The 7566-nt window shown below is 56.2% G+C and overlaps 1 pseudogene; it reads right to left on the reverse strand.

The window, feature by feature from the left end:
- Positions 1-330: 330 nt before the first annotated feature.
- LOC120613184 (centrosomal protein CCDC61-like) overlaps positions 331-7566 on the reverse strand; it is a 28124-nt pseudogene continuing 20888 nt past the window's right edge.

Genomic DNA, 7566 nt, shown 5'->3' on the forward strand with positions numbered 1-7566 from the left:
GGCCATCGGGGTGGCCGAGAGTCTGCTGGCCTGTGGTGTGGCTAAAGGGGTCCTGCACCCCAACGACGAGGTCAAAGGCCACCGGGACGTGCAGCAGACGCTCTCGCCGGGAGATCGGCTGTATGAAATCATCCAGACGGGGCCACGACACCGGATGCGAAGCCCTATCTCACCCCCCACCCCCACCCCTACCTTCCACCTGCCCCTCCCCCTCCTCCCACCCGCCCCCCTCCGTCAGAAACCCACCGCACCATGTGCTGTCAAGCACTGTGCCCCCGTGTCCCGCCGCCCGCCGCAAACATTCCTCCTGCCTCCCCCGTGCCTGTCCCAGCTGCTGCTCAGAACCCAGAGGCCCCGACCCTGAACCAAGACCCCAGACACCCCAGCTCAGTAGCCACATCCCAGCTCAGAACCGAGGTCTCAGGTCGGAATGCAGGAGTTGGCACCCAGCCAGCCCAGATGTCACCGACAGCAGCTTCAGGGTCCCCCCAGGCTCCATCACGCAATTTCCATACAAAAGACCGTTTCCCATCTCCCCGGACATCTTCTGGAGGCGGTTCTTTCCCCCAGCCCAAGTTTGACCCTATGGGGAGGGATTCAGAGACATCCCCGAACTCGCTGCCAGAGCTGGCGGACAAGCAGCGACTGCGGACACTGTCCCCTGGAGAGACAAGGAGCCCGCGAGCCTCCCGCACTCACTGGCACCGCGGAGCCCTCCTGCCAACCTGTGCGCCCCCCGCGCTCCCGCCGTCTCCAGCCCTGTGACCCGAGGAGCTGCAGCGTCGGGGGCAGTGGGCAGCGTCCCCTCGGCAGGTCACGGCAGCAGGAGGCTGAGTCTGGCGAGCCCAGGAGATGGACGCGCCGTCCCCGCTTCCTCCGCAGCCCAATCGGTTCCGCGGCTGCTGCTGATGCTGCTGTCTGGGGAGCGGGAGAAGAGCCCCCCCGCCTGTGCGCCCCACGGATGTGGGGGAGCCGCTTCCCTGTGGGTCGCAGCCAGGGCCGGTGACCCGCCCAAGGTCACGCGGGGGAAAGGGAGAGAGGAAGCAGGGGACAGATGATGGAGACAGGCGGGAGACAAGGATGGGTGAAGACAGGTCAGAAAGCCAGGGCAAGGAGCAGGGGTCCGGGCCGGTGCGGAGGGAGGGGCGCTGACTTCATCTCGCTCTCTCTCTCCGCTCCTTCTCCTTGGCTTTCGCAAAGGCCATGGGGGCGAAATGAGGACCGCGAGCACCTGGGACGCAGCACGAGAGGCTAGGGTCCGAGGACCGCGCCCCAGCCGCTCCAGTGCGTCCGGCCTCCTCCCGCTCACCGGGCTGGGGCGGCCCCGACCTGTGCGGGTGGGCGCGGGGCGAGCGGGACGGCCACGCGACGTGGGGCGCTCCCAAAACGACGCTGCCCGGACCCCCGGCCAAGGGCGGAACCACGGGCGGAGTCCGTCTCCTGGGAGCACAGGCCCCACCGTCAGCGTCCCACCGGCCAGGACAAGGCCTGTCCCAAGCTCCTTCCCGGCCGGCACCAGCTCCGAACCTTCGGGTCCATCCTCCCATGATTTCTAGTCACCCGCACTCTCGCACTAGATGCGCACAGACGCTCCGCCCCTCTCAGAGTCCCACAAACTCTCCCCAAAACACGGATGTCCCTCCCCTACACCTTTTTCACTGGGGCCTTCTTCCCAGGTCTCCCTGAAACTCCCCAATTTCCCACCACCCACCACAGTAAACAATCAGCGCTCGTCACCCAGATCTTCATCAGCTGCTCTATCCCCTTTCTCTCCAGGAGACCCTCAGGCCCCGTCCCTTTCCCCGAGCCCCTCGTCCGGGCCCCACCTCCTGATCCAGCAGCCTCAAGCCCTGCTTGCTCTCCATTACGCCAAAATCACTTGCCCACAGACTCCATACCCAGCCACCATGGGGCCTCCCTAATCTTTCCTCAGTACATGGATCTTCCATCTTTGATGCCCCTCCCCGGAGCTTGCTCACTCAAATGCTTAACAATTTTACTTCATCACTCAGACCCCGCCCAGCCTGCCCCGAGCCCACCTGCAGGCGGAGTCCGCAGCTGAGGCCCCGCCCACTCCAGGCCACGCCCTTCGCCCCCTTTTGTAGGTGGCGAGTTTGCTGTTCAGGGTCCTCAGCTGAGCGCGCAGGCTCTGTTCCTACGCCTTCACCTCTTCCAGCTGCCCAGACACGACAGGGGTGCAGAGGACGCGGCTGAGGCGGGGTTCCGGGGTCCGCGCCCATTTCACCTCCGCCAAGATGGGCGGACCCACCGCTCCCGGCGGCCCCCACGGCCACGTCAGCGTCATCCACTCCACGGGGCGGACTCAGCCGTGTGAGTTCTTCCAAAGACTTCCAAAACATGTCATTGATCTGTGCTCCATACCCTCAAAGCCTCACCCCGGTCCTGGCCCCAGCCTGCCCCTGGCCTCCCAGCCAGGTCACACTGCCTCCCGTTCACAGAAGGACTCTCTAAAATGCAAATCCGATCAGGTCACACTGCCGTGTTCAGAACGCTTCCTTAAGAAAAAGGTGTGCACACAAGGCTCTTCGTGACAGCACTATTTGTAATAGCAAAAGAGTGGAAATAAACAAAATGTACATCACGGAGAACTGGTTGAATTTCTATGGTACATCCGCTCACCTGAGTCCCATACGACTGTAAAAAGGAACAAGAAAGATCCCTATCTCCTGTCACCAAGTGACAACCAGATGTAAGTTTAAAAACAGTACAGAACGTTTAGCATGTGTCCTTACGTGAAAAAAAAAAGAGAATTACAAATTACATATGTTCATATTTCAAAACCATAGAACGCTAAATCAAAAATTTTAAAAAGTTACCTATGAAAGATGGACAGAATTGGTAACCGAGATGCAAGCTATACCCCTCTGAATGTACACTCTTTTTTAATTTTGACTTTGGAACTGTGAAAATATTCTACACACTCAACAAGCCTGATGCCGTCTTATCTCAGAAGCTAAGCAGGTCTGGCCTGATTAGTATTTGGATGGGAGACCACCTGGGAAGACCAGGTGCTGTAGGTGTAAAAAATAAAAAGTAAGAGATTGTAAGCTGACGAGATGCTTGCAAGCTGTGAGGTCAACCAAGGGTTGCCTCACCAAAAGAAAACAATGGTAATAATAATAATAATAATAATAAAGAAAATATTCTACACAAATAAATTTTAACAGAAGCAATCACTAAAATGTTTAAAAGTGACTCAAACCATTCCAACCATATGTTGAAGTTGGTGGCATACTGGAGAATTATGTCAAGTGGCCAAAATTTTTTTTTTTCAATTTTAGCAAGTAGGATATACCCTAAGGGCAAAAAGAACTGCAAAGAAATCTTAAATTCATTCAGTACTCTCATTATTAGTAATTACATTGGTATTATTAGGATAAAGCAAATAAATCATTATGAATTATGTTACTATTACTAGAAACTAAGATTTTTCAGCATGAGAAAAGACAGAAATGAAAGAGGAGAATAAGCACAGACCTCATTTTTCTCTTTCTAAAAATGTGTCTACTTTCTGGCTCTTTCCACCTAAAAACGCCTAATAGCAATGTCAACCCGATGGCTATGAACACCCCTTAGGACCAGACTGTGGTCTCTAAATACCATTTCCTACTAAAAGGAACCAGTGCTCCTTGGAAAAATTGCTTCTACCAGCTCTGGGCCTGGAAAGTCCAAGACATCTTGACATGCCACAAAACAAGGAAGCCATCTGTGGGGGGCTGAATATCAGCCTCCCAAAGGATATCCGTGTTCTAATCTCCGGAATCTGCGAATGTCACCTTATATGGAAAAAAAAAAAGTTTATAGATCTGATTAAATCAAGGACTTTGAGATGAAGAGATTATCAAAGCGGGCCCTAAGAAGAATCTCAGGTAGATCGAACAAGATGCGTAAAAAATAGACGTTTGAAGCTGGGCACAAGCGCATGTGCATTATACTAGTGTCCACTTCTGTGTGTGCTTGAAATTTTTCCTAATAAAACATTTTTTAAAAAAAATCTGTGGCTCTCCAAGCTCTCCAAAGAGCTTCCCATTTGGCCCCTTGCAGCCGAAGTCCCCCATGCCTTGTCCTCCCCACTCCCTGTCCCGCGATGCTCCAGCCCAGCCTCTCTGCGAGGGCAGCTCCCTCCTCCTGGAACACTCCGCCCGGCATGAACGACTCTGCTCGTCCCTCAAACATCGCCTCGCATAGAAGCCCGCCTGCCCCTGGCCAGGCCTGCTCATGTCCCTCTGCTCTCTGCCCTCCCGGCTGCCTGTGCGTCTCCTTCCAGCTGCCAAGCTGGCGATCAGCAGGGAGATGATCTGTTTTCCGTCTGGATCCCCACCCCACCGGAACAGTGTGGCCAGCTGCCTGGCCACTGGGTGGGAACCTGGGCTCTCTCACCAGGCTGCCTGCATACAACGCCGCTCGACTAATGACGATCTGGGGGACCACGGGCAGCTTCACTTGACATCTCTCTGTGAAGTGTGACAATACCTTATCCGTAAGTGGTGGGACTCTAGGACGAGTGTTGAGACCATGTCTGGCACTGAGTAAGGGCCCAGTACATATTAACTAGTGCTGGGCAGCGTGCCTGGCACACAGTAGGAACTCATTAAGAGTTGGATGAATGAATGAATAAATCCTGGAGTCTCCCCAAACTCCCAAGCTCCAGACTGGGAAGAGAAAAAGCAGCCACGATCCGGCTGTGGGAATCTCAGGGCAGAGGGCGCCCCTTGTGGCCATCCTGGAAGACACACGCGCACACACACATGGACACACCTACCAGACCCGAGGGCAGATCCGAGGCTGGACTGAAAGCAAAGCTTATCTCGCTTCCAGCACTATGCCCAGCTCCTTTGGGAAGCCTCACAGGCTTCTCCAGCCCCGTGAGCTCCCCGTCCTGGCAGGGCAGAGGGCTAGTCCTCCCTGTCAGCGCTGAGCGCTCCGTCCTGGGCTGACTGCTGCCAATCGTGCACAACGGCTAAGGGAACCAGAGTGGGCTTGGCGCCGTCTGCCTGGATTCAAGGTCTACACCGGCCACAGTATTCACTGTGTGACCTAGGGCAAGTTCTCTAACCTCTCTGTGCCTCCGTTTCATCCTCTGTCAAATGGGGACGATAGCAAAGCCTACTCAGTGAGGATCCAATCAACTAAAATGATAAAGCACTGAGCAGAGTCCCTGGCACACAGTTAAATGCTCACAAATATTAGCTCTTGGTATTTACTACTACTACTACTACTACTACTACTACTACTACTACTACTACTACTACTGCTACTACTACTACAACTACTGCTGCTGCTAATAAAAATATTCTTAGCCCTCCTCAATGGGCGGGGCTCCCTCCAGGTGGAGACTGAGTCCCCCGCGCAGCAGGCACTCAACGTGCCGAAAACCTTTGCTTTCTTTGCTTCTCTCTCCCTGTCCCCTCGTTGTTACCAAGCCCCCACCCTAACGCGAGGCCTCGCACGTGCTGACCCTCTCTCACTGCCAAAACACGTCCCACCAACCCCGCCGATCTGGTCCCCCAGGCCCCCCCATCGGGGAGGCTGTCCCAGCCTCCCTCAGCCCAGGCTCTTTCCCGACGAAGCCCATCGTCCTCTACAACGACACGCTCAGGTGCTGACATAACAGCGGCTGGTGGCCCCCTTGGCGAGCCACGTCTGGGAGGGGCAGAGGAGGGGCCGGCCGGGAGGAGGCGCTGGACAGAACGCTCCGGCCCGCCCTGTCTGCGCACGCGCCGCCCCCTCTGACTGGGACACCCCTCTTCCCAGGCAGGGTCGGGGCCTCTTCTGGGACCCCCTCGGCCTGCCCACTCTGAGTCCTCACTGTCCACAGACAGATCCATCTTCCCCACTGGACTGGGAGTCCCAGGAGGGTGGGGCCAGGATGGTGTTGGTCACCACTCTGTCCCCAGCACCACCCAGCATGAGGCGAGGGCAGAGGACAGGCTCAGAATAAACACCTGGGGAACGAGGGCCCGCCATCCTCCCGACGGGGCTAAGAATCATCGGGTCCCGCAGTGCATGATGGGAGGTGCCCCCCAGCCCCAACTGCCCCCGCTCCAGACTCACTGCTCTCGCAGGCGCCAGATCTCGGCGTCCCGGGGGTCCCGAGGATCCTGGTGGTCCAGCCCCAGAAGGCGGCCTAGCTCCTCCTTCAGGGAGTGAATGATGCGCAGGAGGACCGCGGAGTCCGGCTCGCCCTAGCACGGGAAGGGTCGCGGGCAGTGACTCCTGAGGATCAGAACCGTGGCATCTCAGAGGCCGAGGATCTCCCAAGGGCACCACCAGACCGCGAGAGCTCGAGAGCGTGAAAACGCACCGTGCCATACGCCTCACGTGCCTAGGGGCTCGGGTCCTAAACGCGACTTCCAGCCCGTCGCCGCCCCCACGCCCCTCGCACCAGTCACCACCCCTGCGACCCTCTTACAGAGCAGTCCTGGAACCACTGGGTCATGGGACTTGCAGCCACTCCCGACCCTGAGATTCCGCGGTAGGAGATTCTAGATGGCCTGACCTGGGTCCCCCCTTGGTGGGCGAAAAGTAGGGCATCTCGATTAACTACTGCACCGGGTGCTATTCATAGAACAGCACTTTATCACATGACGTCTTCCCACCAGAAAATCAAGGAGCTATTAACGACGGGAGCAGACACTGTCCCCTGCCACCCAACAGCCATTCTCAACGCCTTTCTCCCTTGCTGCCTCCCACTAAAGACCAGACAGCCAGATATTCATTTGCCCAGCATGCCTTGCATGTGACTACTTCAGGCCAAAATATCATGGAAAAGGCCAAGTGACCGTTTCTGGCCGAATATTGTAGAAAATCTGTCGGGAGTCTTCTGAGAACACTTTTGTTTTCCTGATAAAAACAATAGGTACAATTAGCAAGCACATCTCGGTTCCTCTGCCTCTTGCTTTGATGCAGAGGCGATGCCTGGAGCTCCAGCAGCCATTTTTGACCAGGAAGAGATAAGGATGAAGTGAAAATCGAACATATTAAGGATGATGAAAAAAATAATAATAAACAGGAGACCGCGTTCCTAATGAAATGATTGAGTTGCCACCACCTCCCTAGACACCTTGTTAAGCGATACACTATTGTTTAAGGCACTAGTAATGGCTATTGTGCTACTTCTCGCCAAACACAGTATTAAATGATAGGAACCTCCACACTGAAGATTCCAAAGACTGAAGCGACGTTCCCGCCTGGCCCTGGGGACCTGGGACTCCTGAGGTCTAACCACATCCTCTCTTGCCTGCCACCAGTGTCAGCCTGGAGTCAGCCCCTCGACGCACCTGTCACACTCCACGGAGCAGATGAGGACCAGGCAGCGCTTGGAGTTGAGCTGGGCGGATTTCGAGGCCAAGGGGCCTGGGCGGGCCCGCATCTCGTGGTTCCGCAGGGCCTCCAGATCTGTGTAGGTCAGCAAGTCAAGGGAGACCAACTCGCCGCTCTGTGGTGAGAGGATGGGAGGAGCTGCGACGAGACCCAGAGCACACAACTCCCAAGCCCAGGCCACACCCCACATGCCGAGACCACGCCCCCTCAAGCCCAGGCCAC

The sequence above is a fragment of the Pteropus medius genome, unplaced genomic scaffold, assembly GCF_902729225.1.
Source record: "Pteropus medius unplaced genomic scaffold, Ma_sr-lr_union100, whole genome shotgun sequence".
Taxonomy (NCBI): Eukaryota; Metazoa; Chordata; class Mammalia; order Chiroptera; family Pteropodidae; genus Pteropus; species Pteropus medius.